This window comes from Dermacentor albipictus, chromosome 1, assembly GCF_038994185.2.
Source record: "Dermacentor albipictus isolate Rhodes 1998 colony chromosome 1, USDA_Dalb.pri_finalv2, whole genome shotgun sequence".
Classification (NCBI taxonomy): domain Eukaryota; kingdom Metazoa; phylum Arthropoda; class Arachnida; order Ixodida; family Ixodidae; genus Dermacentor; species Dermacentor albipictus.
In genome coordinates, this window is record NC_091821.1 from 130,696,272 (window position 1) to 130,708,675 (window position 12,404).

Sequence of the window (12,404 nt, forward strand, 5' to 3'; positions counted from 1 at the left end):
GCTGCAGATAACATAATTCGAGTCCTTGAGCTGGATTATTCCGAGAGGCGGGCGTTACTGGCACGAGAAATCGAAGCGCAGATTCAACTGATTAATAAAATCACCAGTTAACGTGCTTATTACATTGCGCCATATATTGCGATTTACTCATTGTAGCCGGTGAGTAGGCGCAAAAGCTTCCAAAGCTGTGTGCCCTGACTATTTGAGCCTGGCACTGATGACAGTCGTACTCGCAACCACATGTAGCCAGCAGAGGAAGGTGCAGAATAATTGTGGGTTCAATTGAAATGTAGAAATCATAAAAGAGAAATAAAAGTGGCTTGAGATTTACACGTTACCGAAAAAAAAAAGGTAACCGATTACAATTACTTCGTTGAAGAATGTTTTTGATTACAAGGACCAATAACTGAACCATGGAAATAATGAAACTACAAAAAGGTAATACTTTTACGTTCCTTTTCCTCCCAACTTTTAATAAAGAACCAGCTTGCCTGGCTATATTAGTTCGTACACTGCAGCCCATGAAAAAAGTTGCTTGCCTTCATTACATATTGTTTCTTTTGAATATGTCCGCCGGTTATTTTTCCTCGGTTTCTTGCTATATTCCGTCGCAGCGACACTGAAAACTCGCGTGATGTGCGCGCTGGAGGATGTGGGTTCGGCGTCCACCTGTGACAAGTTACCATATTTGCATGTAAATGATGCGATAAACGAGTATGACGCGAATGGGCACTTTCTACCGCACAGCAACAGGAGACGGTGCATAAAAGCGGATGCCTGCAGAATTTTATATATTGTTCCTGGGAACTGCCGTCGCAAAATAAAGTGACAGGGCGAGTGTCTTTGTCGTTGTCGGTGAGAACGCCGTCGTCCTCCGTGACACCCACGAAAGTTATTGGACAGCCAGCACTTCAAAAATGCCCGCTACGCGAACACGGCAAAGCTTTCATGGATTGCGCTGTTTAGCTCACTGCAGTTTGAAGCGTTCGAGCAAGTAAAGGGGGGGGGGGTGATAATCCCGAAGTATATCCGTGCCACGAACACGAAAATAACGCGAGGCGCTTTCCAGCTGAGCCAGAAATTCGGGGGAAAAAAAAGGTTATTCCTGCAAATACGGTATCTTTTTTCATTTTGATTTCCCTTTTCATCGCTTGTATACTTCAATTGAGAATGAAAGTTATTTGTCCTAAGCTTTCCCTCGCTACATTGCCTCTTGACGGCACAGTCGTCACTAATAAAAAATTTAGCTCCTCGGTTCCAGCTCATCTCGTTTAGTGGCAGTCTTGCGTATTTTTTCAATCCCCTCAGTTGTGAACAGGTTCACTTAAAGGGCTCCTCACCAGGTCTGGCCATGTTGAGATGACAAGCGCAGAGCATACATTGCGCTATAACGATCGCGTCTGCAGAGTATTACATCGCTACATGCGCGGAAAGACCTCAAATTTCAAAGCGGGCGCCGTTTTCCTTTCTCCTCGCCGCCGCCGCGCAGCGAGCCGGAGGATGACATACACGTGCTAGTGCGCCTATGCACATTGTTTGCACTGTGATGTCGCTCGTGGTGACACGTGACTTCGAGAATTATTCAAGGCAATACCTGTTGTTTGTGTAACACGTTGCTTAAATAGACGAATTAAGGCTTAGAGAAATAAAACGCACAAATCGAATGTCTGCATGTTTTTGCTTTACTTCGCGCCCGCAGCGAAAGAGATGTACTTCCATTTCGTCTGCTTGTTCCCACGTCGTGCAGTCGCGCGCGCAGACACCGAAACTGTCATTCTTCTGCAGTGTTCCAGCGCGGGATCAGGCTCTGTGATCCGCTTTTGTCTGCCTCAGTATTCGTGTAGCACTGACTTATACTGATAGTCAGGTGGCCTCGTGCACAGCGCGCTAAATCGTGTGCTGCGCGAAACGAGACAATCACAACAGCTCGCGCGCGACGCCGTCAGAGGAAGTGCGCCGCGCGGCAAAAAAAAAAAAAAAAAGCGGGGGGGAAAAAAAATGAAGGCGGGGCCCGTGACGTATGCGTCCCTAGATCTTCGAGGTCCGGTATGGGGAGAATGCAGGGAAGGAATTTCGCTTGCGGAGGCTAGACGGGGCGAGTGGAGGGAGTGTCTCGCTTGACAGTGGAGCTCGCCTCCTGAACTCATGGGTTGGCGGCACTGAAATATTTCTATATCGTATATGAGCTGATTCGAAAATGTTTCGGGGCAGAATGCTCCCTAGAGGACACGTAACAACTTCCAGCGTATAACCGAACTTTGCTATGGGGCCTGGTGAGGGCCCCTTTAAAGAGATGAGCTTCGCCCCTCATACACGGTGTGGTGATGTGTAAACTCTCGTTTACAGTCTTCTACAGCAATCTTGTGTACAGGTCTATTTGCCGGCCATTGGCGAAACGCACGGCTTCGCTCATGCGCTGTTGCGTCTTTTTGATTCGGTCTCTTCATTAGTTAGAAATGCTGAATGCGTGACTCGTCTTGTAGCCCGTCAAAACGCGAAGGGCGCGGCGCTCAAATTATAAAGCGGAGAAACACAGTTGACCTCAGCTAAATGGATATGATAGCCGAATCGCAGCCTCTACTGGGGAACGTCCCGCGCCGGCTGTTTCGGGGCTTGAAGCGCCGCTCCTTTCTTGTAGCGCTGTTCACGGCTCGCGATGTTGGAGACCTCGGTACCACGTCTCTTGGCGGCCAGCTTCGCTTTGTTCGCGGGCACGCAGCGCGACGCGCGAGATTCTCCACCAGGCAGTACGTGGTTTCGCGCGCAAGTGGGACCAAACTTGAAAGGAACTGGGTCGTTGTGCGGGGGAACAGAGCTAACGAGACGTTGCTCGTCGCCCTATTGTCTCGATGGGGAAGCATAATTTTCCTCACCTGTGGAGTAGTTGAATGTTGCCCATCTAATTCGCCGCTACAAGTTATTCAGCGTGCCTCCAGTGGAAACCTGCAATGATGCAAAACGCGCTGGAGTGTTTTTTTTATTGTCGCGCTTCTTCCCCATCTTCAAGGTGAGCCGCGTCAAAAGGCAGCGCGAAGTTCCCCTCGCTCCTTGCGTGCGCTGACAGGTGACAACGTCGGTGACGAATGAGCGCCCGTATTGGACCCCAGGCCCCGTGAAGAAGCAGCGCTGTATCCTGTGAGCCAGCGGCTCTCCCGATCCCACTTCCTTTTTACTTCAGGTGCACGGCGGCTTTAGCATCCGCGGCACGAGAGTTATGCTTCGAGCCCCTCGGAGAACAACACCGCGGGCGCTGTTGCGTTAGCCGGGTATCTTGGGGCATCATGAGAGCAGTTGATGACGAGAAGCCGCGGGCAAAAGCCTATATACCGCGTTCGTCGTTCGTCCGCGAACCACGCGAGTCAAGGTATGAGCCGGAGGTCTTCTGAAAGCTCCTATAGAACTCTTTCATCCTGGGTACCGGCAACATGTCTATTTTTTTTTCGTTCAGCGAATGTTTTAGCTGAGCTGTCAGCGTCAGTGTTCAAGCTGAACAGAGGTGGATGGGAGCTTCATTGTGTTCATTGTGGTCCTACAGGTAGTTCATGTTTTCGCGGCGCATTCTCGCCGTGGAAGCGCGCGTCGAATATTAGTGGTGTTTTTCTTGGTCTTCCACTTAATATGTATCAGTATCGGATTGTACCAGCAGCGGTTCTATTTAATGCTGATGCACGGCAACCAGGGCGACCGTTTGTCAATCTAATCGTCAAGAAAGTGTTTTCTGGCGCTATAGTATACATAAAAACAATTGCTAAAACAGTTATCGTGTGACTGGTCGGGCAAACATTGTCCGCCTCTTCCAGCATACCCGGTTTGAAGAGACGAAATTGCGCTGCCTGCGCTAGCCAGTTGAAAACTGGAAAGTCTTTAATAAAGAACGTAAGAGAAAAAGCGGCCAGTATAAAACTGCTATACTGCGTGTATAGCGGGTGTCCCAGTTAATTTGGACCAAGATTAAAAAACAAAATACAAAAAAACAAGACCTCTAGGGAAATCGTTCTGACTTCATGTACTTGTGTAGTCGTGTGTACTTACAGCCAGTATTCTTTCCATCACGAAGTATGAATTGCTTTTAATTAATGGGCTTTTTAATTATTGCTTGAATCCCAAACATATAAATTACAAAGTTGGAGGGCACCTCAAATAACCTCCGAATCAAGCATTTGTTTCGTGCTCAGCTTTGTCTCGTTGGTTTTCCCGAAAAAAAAAACGAAAGATAAAGCGCGAAACATCCAAAATACGAAATAGATACGCGTTCGCGCGCCGCGCTACTCGAGCGCTCCCAAACGATAAGCCACGGATACACGGCTTTACTAGCGGCGGCAGGTCGATACAGGGCTTCACGCTATGTGAAGGAAACGCGCGCAAGACAGATGACGATTATTGTTGTGGGACAAGATACGCCCCAAAGGGTGTAAATTTTTCTAAGAGTGTAGAGTGTAGCGGAGCCGTAGGGGGAGGGGGATTTGAAAGCCGGGAAACCGTGACGGCGCTATTGGGGCTGTAATTTTGCGCACTCGTTCTGTAGATAGGCGCGCCCGGAACGTAGGTTAATTTTGTTCCCTTTAGCAATAGGAACATTGCGCAGGCTATGTCCATCTAATGCGTTTTGGCAGATGTGTACTGCCAGCAAGTGCTGTTGTCGATTATGTAAATTATTTTTGCTTGACGTGTCAGTGCGTAGGTAATAACGGGAGATCTCAATGGTACAGTGCCAGTGACTTGCTCTTCAAGAAGACAGTCATGTCCTTCACGAATGGTCAGAAGGCTAAAATGATCCTGGCTCTTGGGGCGGCACACGGCGACAAGAGGAAGGCAGCCAAGCTATTCTGGATGTGGCATTGTGGAGGACGCGCTAGTCCGTCAAGAATACTTAGAACATCTGAAGTCCTTTGCGAGACGGGTATAGCTTCACAAGAAAAGCGACACAGGACTGCGATGGTAGTTAAAGAAGCGGAAACGGATGTTTTGACATTCTTAGCTGCGAACCCTCCAGGTAGTGTGCGAGACGCCAATGCGGAGGCTGGAACTTCAAGGTCGTCATTGTGGAGGATTTTAAAGAAAAGTCATATGCACCCGTACCATGTACATCATCAAAAAAACTTGAAGGCCGAGATTTTGAAAACAGACTTGACTTTGGCAATTGGATTTTAATGATATGGAAGAAGAACCGGACTTACTCACTCGCGTGCTTTGGACGAATGAGGCTAATTTCTCCAGAAACTCACAATTTAATCTCTACAACGCGCACTACTGGATTGATAGGAATCCCCACTGGCTGGCACAAGAACGACACCAATGCCAGTGGTCATTTAATATGTGGTGCGGTATTTTTGATGGCAACATCATCGGATCCATCTTTTTTGACAACACACAAACGACGCAACGCTACGTCAACGACATCCTCGAGGGCCTTGTGAACGACGTCTTTTGCAACGTTCCACTTGTGCACCTTCGGAACATCTGGTTTCAGCATGATGGTGCACCTGCTGTCAAGAACGGCCCGCTGAGGTGCAAGTTTTGCTAGCCAGTTGCGACAGCGGCGTCATATTTCCTTGGAAAGTCACCGTTACGCTCTAGCCAAACGGCGTCACTAAATCTACTGTGTGCGGAGGACAATGCCGCGTCCTCGCCTCTCCGTCGCAGGAGCCGAGATGAGTTCGACGAACCAGGCTTTATGACTGAACACGCCACCGCCGACCAGGTCTGCCGCGAGCGGGGGAGTGCACGAGGGAACGTAGTTGGAGCCCCCTTCCCACGCGCCGTTCAAGACGCAAGACAACGGACAACCAGCGGCCGCGCGGCGGGGGTCAGCTCGGGGAATAAGATGCGCCTTTCCTGACGTAAGCCCCGAGTTCCGCGAAGATCGTCTGACACCGGTGGGGACCGTGAACCTGTGCGGAAGTGTGTGTGTGTGTAAGCCCCCCTCCCGCAGAGAGGCGGCTCGTTTACGATGACTGGTCGAACGTTTCCCTCACCTAGGGATCGAGAGAGGACCCAGTGTTTATCAGCCGCTGTTGTGCGGCTGCTCAGTGTACTTTCTCTCGCAGTCATGGTAGACTGATGAACTGCAACGTCCTTATGTAGATACTGTGAATGAACCCATATTCCTCGTTCTCGATGAGAAGCAGTCCTTCCCTTCAACAACGTCCTCAGCGTGGATAAGTTGGACGACGGCATGGGCCAGCTACCTTCTAATTCATGCCCGACTCCAATCTTGACAACTGGTTACGAGCGATGGGATTGAGCCCCCAATCCTTACAACTGGATGTCAGCGCTGGGATCGTCCTACAACTCTAACACTGCGCATAGTAGTAGTCAGTCTCGAGCATGCCTCCAACATGCCTGGAGCTTTTTCCTGGACAGTGGATTGCCCGGCACGTACCTGTACCCTGGCCTGCAAGGTCGCTGGACATGACAGCGCTGCACTTGTGGGGCTGCGTGGAAGATCGCGTGTAGCAGCGAAACTACCACACCGGATACCCTAAAGGCAAAAATAAGCAGTCTGCCACGAGATTCCAGCGTCGTCTGTCAGAGCTGCTACAGCACAAGTATTGGTAAGAAGCACGCACTGAATTGGCTTCAGACGGTGACCTGTTTGAGCACGTGTTATATGTGGCAGTGGAAAATAACCGCTCAAAACTGGTGAGTAACGTGACTGTTTAACGCACCTTTATGATGTCGCCCTATCCTTACATAAAAAAGCCTGCGACGAAGATAGAAATAAGTAAAAAAGTTCTTTGTTTCGCCTCTTTTCCGGAGTTCAAGAGACAAAGGATAAATGGCTAAACCAGTTGCACCTTTGGATGTTTCTTTGTGGGCGGTTGAGACGCCTTACGTGCTTTTGGTTTATTTTTTAAACTCCTGAGCAGCTCATTTTTTTTCGAGAGCGGCCCTTATTTATTCTTGCGCCATTTTGCGCACTGCTTTTTTTATCATTGGTTGAATTTCTTTTGTAGCTTTGTTTCATGATACGTGAAGGTTAAAGCTATCCCGAGTGCCTCATGATCGAGCACAACATTCTTGTATCCGCAGATGTTGAGGCTTATCACACCACGCTGGTCAGGTCGCGAGACCTCTTGCGCCATCCTACATGACGGAGCCTTGTACGATGCGGCGATAAACGAATGCGGCCGTATATTTTTCAAAGGTTGCTTGGAGGCGCTGCTGTAGCGGTGGGTGAGCGCGCATCTATTTCATATTTCGCGGACTTTTGTTCTACGGAAGAACAACCAGGCACACTTAAATATAAAAAGCTCACTAATTAAAAGCAATGAATTAATACTTCGTGATGAAAAAATAAAGGCTGGCTGTAAGTACACATGACTGCCGCTACTATGCAGTCGGTACGATTTCTCTGGAGCTCTTGGTTTGTTTAACAAGTTAACTGGGACACCCCGTGTAGTATGCGCGCGCCGCGTAGACAGCTTGTGCTCGCGTAACGTTTAGACATCTCCATGCCTGCAAGGTCGAATTGCAGCACAATATCAGAACGTCAGCTCCTTCCTTCCCAGGACGGCGAATCGGGATATTCTCGATAACTCGACCACGATTTTCGAAGATGTCTCTTTGTAGAAATGTAGCCACAGGGGTTGACCCAGACGCGCTCCGTTCTTGACCCCGTTTCACTAACGTTAGCGTGACCACGAATTGAACAGTATCAGTTAAGTCGGATCGCTCTTTTCTACGCCCTGTGTAGTGTATACTCCCGACCTCAGAAAAAAAAAGAGAGAATTAAAAAACACAAGGCACGTCCCGCGCGTATAATATAGCAAATCGTGTGTCCGTTTTACCTTGCACTGTTTCGGCGGATGTCTGGAAAGGGGTGACCTTGATTCTTCGTGTGGATATATGGAGACCTTATTTCTTTTCTGCCCCCCCCCCCATCTTTATTTCTTTTTCCTCTTGCGGAGCTTTATCAAGGGGATGGATATGCGCTCTGGTTTCCCTCTTATCGTGTTACCTTTCTTTGTTTTTGTTTCTCTCTCTCCCTCCGCTGCAGCATGGTGTCCGCCACCTCTCTCGTCCGCCGCCGAGCGGTGAGCCTTCCATGCCGCCGGTACCTTTTTTTTAATTTTCATTTTCTCCTTTGTCGTTTTCTTCCCCCCCCCCCGCGTTTTTCTTTTTTTCTCTCCTATTCTCCATGCCTGGTTGTCGCCACTGGCGTTGTCTTCTGCCGGTCGGCCCGGTTTTTTTTTCTTCGCACGGTTGACCTTTGTTCCGCTCGTCGTCGTCTCCGCCTGGCCGTCGCGATGTGTCGTCAGTCGCGGCGGGCCCCACGGTGCCTCCTCGGGACCCCGTTTCTCGCGGCGCCCTGCTCGCCGAAGCCGCCGCCGTCATACGGCCGTCGCCGGGGGACTCGCGGATTCATTTCGATACCCACCAGTCGGATTTCTCGACCGGCCCACCTCTCCACATGTAAGTGCGAAGTTGCCTTTCGAAATCGGCTTCCCTCGGTGTGTGCGGGCCCGCGGTTGAATGAGTCTTCGCACAGGGGGTCAAGGTCGCTCCTCGGCGTAAACAGATTGCGCGTACAGAGAAGGCGTGTGAATTCCGTAGCTGGCGGTGCTCTCGCCGCCCCACGCGGTGCGCGGGAATGCGCTCCCAGCTGCTCCGTGCTTGTGGCTGCCGTCACCGTGCATTCGCTCTGCTTGTGTGAAGAGATGAGACCCTTTTCGAAGCTTTGAGGGTTTTTCTTGAAAACGAGCAAGGAGACAGCTGTGTCCGAGTTCTTCACTGGTTGTTCGATTCGCGGGAAATAAGTGAAAGGTACGTTGAAGATTTACAGGGCTTCGTGGTGTGAAACATGGTGACAACTATTTGCTTCACTGTATACGCTTGAATGAGGTAGCCGTAGCGTGCGACTCTGATCGTTGAAGGTTACGAAAGCGTGTTGCCTCGATGGCGGGGCCGTCCTGATTGTCAGGGCCGCATGTCGTGAAAAAAGGCCTATTGTGCGTGGTCGTACGTGTTGCGTCCAAGTTCAGTGCCTGTTGGTGGCTTGCAAAGCGCCGTGCAGTGTTATGCCTGTGTGATGTATCAGTACGTGCGCGTGACCACCGCCGAGGAAGCGGCGGGACAGACAACCGCGCGGGTGGTTTTCGGCGGCTTCATGGCGCAGTTCTAGAGGCCTGTGTGGTCAGTGCTGTACCGGTCGTGATCGCACATATAGGATGACGCGGCTGCTAGTACTGGCGATGGAAAGAATCACGAGAAACATTGCGCGAATGAAAATGCCTGTTAGCAGTCACGTGTACGGAACGTAAGCATGATATAGTAACACCTTGCCGAACACATGCCCGCAAGCATCTGCGTTTGTATCTCTAGGCAAGGAATGTGAAAGAAATGACCCAGTCTTTGCGGTATACACCGAGCTACCGCCATTTCGGGAAGAGCTGCACCGCCGTAAACATATCGCCTACACCCGGCGCGTAAACAAAGAGGCCGTGGTTTCCTAAAAAAAAAAAAAAGGGTGGTGCTGACTCTTGTGCTACCACGGGAGTCTAGGAGAAGCGCATATACGTTGTAAGGTTTTACCAACGGCCAGAGTGCTCGCGGATTTGCTGGTAATTTTGAGCAAACATTGGGCTATGGTCGAATTTATCCCCCGGGTACTCCCATGATTGCGTTTGTTTGCCGCGATCCACCGAATCAAGGTAGTAGCTTGCAATCGTGTTTTCATTTGAGCGCATTGGTCACAAGTGAAGTAGGTCGCAGCTTCGCGGTGACAATCTCTTTAAAATTCTATCATACCACCTGCGCTACATAAAACATGTTAGTAGCGTGTTTTCCTTACATTTGTAAGCACGCACGTGCTATACGCAGTCATGATGCAAAGATTAAATCAACTATCGCAGCTAAGCAATATGCTTCGTCAGAACAATTGCGCAACATCGCGGATCCCATTAAAAAGTTTCATATTTCACTCTCAGACGTGGCGCTAGACATCTATGAAACTATGCGCTTTACATCACCGCACAATAAACACATAACGAAATGAATTGATGTAAGGTCTAAAAAAAAGAAAAAAAAAGAAAGCGCATCGTGCGAGAAACTGTGCTGCGAACTCCTTTCCTTCCGCCTCGAATTGAAAAGTCAGATAATGTTCACTTGTAGAAAACGCAACTTTAAACAAGTCTACCTGACAGTTGCCTCTGCAGCTGTGGAACCTGCTGCTGGGTTAAGTATTCAATCTGCACATTGTTTATTACGCCTAATTTTCGGTTATTGCTGCTGGCAGCTGCTCGTACGGAGCAGGAGGAAACCAAAAGTGCGAAGGCCCGTCTCTGTGGCGTACCCACATTTCCCAGAAGCGCTTGCGCGGCCGTTAGCGGCGCTCGGGTGCCAGAAAAAAAGTTGTGGTGAGACGCGGCGACCCGTTTCGTTGAAGTCATGACCTCTGACACGTAGGGGACTTAAAGAACGCAAGAACGGGAACTGCTTATTGGACGAACTCGTGCACGCGAACGGAAATGTCCCAACTCCGCAGCGATGATACCGAGAGCACGGTCGACGCGGACCGAATCATTTGTAATCGGCCCGCTATGTATATATAGCGTCATTGTTTCTTTCGGAACAACTCTCGACGATTCGACAATGCGCTGCAATCATCGTGTACATGTGGGGGTTTCATCTGCGCTAGCTAGAGGTCTCGTGACGTAATCACAAGTTGATACCGCCAGCGTGTTGCACGCAGAATTGAAAGCGTGATAACGCATACAATGCCGATAGCAAACGAAAACAGGAAAACCCGTTGCGAAGAAAGGATACGCGTTAATATGTCATCCCCCCTACACACACACTTTCTACGGCATATGGTTGACACTATTATAATAGATGGGCGCGCGCTAAACTTCTGCTGTATGTTATTTCCCGCTTATCTGTGTTTCCCATGCGTCAACATTTTCGTTGCCTTTGACTTTTGGCAATGGACTTGCCGACATGTCATGTTGAATATTATACGTACTTTTCGCGGGTGATTCTTACGAACAAGATGACTATAAATTTGGACATCGTCTCATTATTACGTTGTAGAGTTTTCCCTGTTTCCTGTTGTTCAGTAAACGCAGAAAATTTAAATTAGAGGCACCTGTTACTAGAGGGGAGTCACAGATCATCCACTTGACTTTCGCAGTGAGGCACTGTATAAGTAGGCTGCACGTTTGTGTACAGTTGGCCGTGTCTTCTGTGTGTGCACGCGTGGATTTATACGTCACCCCTTTGATCCAGGACCGCTTGCTAAGCTGTGCTCCGTGGAACCTTTTCAGCGTTTCATGAAGGAACATGTCTTGCTTTTTTTAAAGCCGGCTCGCTCTCCAAGACGCACTTCTTTTGAGCCGCCACCCACGACGTTCTGTGGCTGAGCACAGTGCGCCATTAGAACGTCAACTTGCTTTTATCCATGTACAGTCAGTATTGCCGAGTAATGCACGGAAGAAGGCACTCTTTGTGGCCCATTGTTCTGCAGCCTAGCACATAAGTAGCTCGCGGAAATTCGGTTACAAAGACCCCCCTCGCCCGCAAAGAAACAAAATACTTTTCATTTAGTAAAAATAACAAAAAATGTAGAGAAAAAAAAAACTTGTTCCTGGCAAAACAATCTACATCTGAATCGGTACACTTGTCCAACCTTTTTTCCCACTGTTCGAAGCAACTCCGGAACTCATTCTTAATGCTGTTGAGTGACCCCTTGTTAGATACGGGACCGTTTCCTGAGCCTACTTCGAGTTCCCCAGACCACATCGAATCGTACCACAGCTAATTAAGGAGCGCAGAAGCACGGATACCACATTCCTGAGGCGCGGCACGTGCAAACAAGTTGGCGGCCCCCACTTCGTGTGCCGCAGGCGGAGCTATTCACTGCTTGACACTTCCCGAAAGTGAAGCGAGAGCCTGGCACTGTTGCGGGTAAAGTGGGTCCCGAAGCAAGGCGGCTGTAATGCGCCGTGAAAACCTGACGGCGTCGCCCCCATCCATCTATTGTGACGGCGCATTGCAAGTCAGCAAGGCAAGACCGCAGGGGGACCAAGCGGCGACTCTCTTCGCCGGGTGTGACTCCATCGCACGGGCGTTTACCATTGGCTGAAAATGGCGTCACCGGAGCGGGCTCTCCCATTGGGCGAACGTGACGTGTCTTCGAGACACCGAAGGGCTTAAAAGACGAAGACTGGGAGCAGCAACAGAGGATTCCTAGAGCATTCCCTGATTCTTCGCTTTCGAACTTCTTGCCACTGGCCGCAGCGTCCGAGTTGCTGCCGGCCCGTAATGACTTTAAGACTGTTAATTGACTCTCACTGTAAATAATGTAAATAAACCTCCCAAGTTTTCATCCCGACGTCCTCCTCAACTCCTACACCCTGCAAAGTTGTTTTCACCTCGTGCACTATGGCGAATCTCATTCATTTATT

The 12,404-nt window shown here is 49.6% G+C and overlaps 1 protein-coding gene across 5 annotated transcripts in view; it reads left to right on the forward strand.

Moving 5' to 3' along the window:
* Positions 1-12,404, forward strand: part of MYPT-75D (Myosin phosphatase targeting subunit 75D) — a 410,236-nt gene that overhangs the window by 171,274 nt on the left and 226,558 nt on the right. For 2 of the 5 annotated variants that reach the window (XR_010562829.2, XR_010562828.2), the window contains exon 1: positions 8,272-8,415. The exons of the other annotated variants lie outside the window; for them this stretch is intronic. The gene's annotated coding sequence lies outside the window, so the exon portion shown is untranslated. Of the gene's footprint in view, positions 1-8,271; positions 8,416-12,404 lie in introns of those variants that run through there. 5 annotated transcript variants of the gene reach the window in all.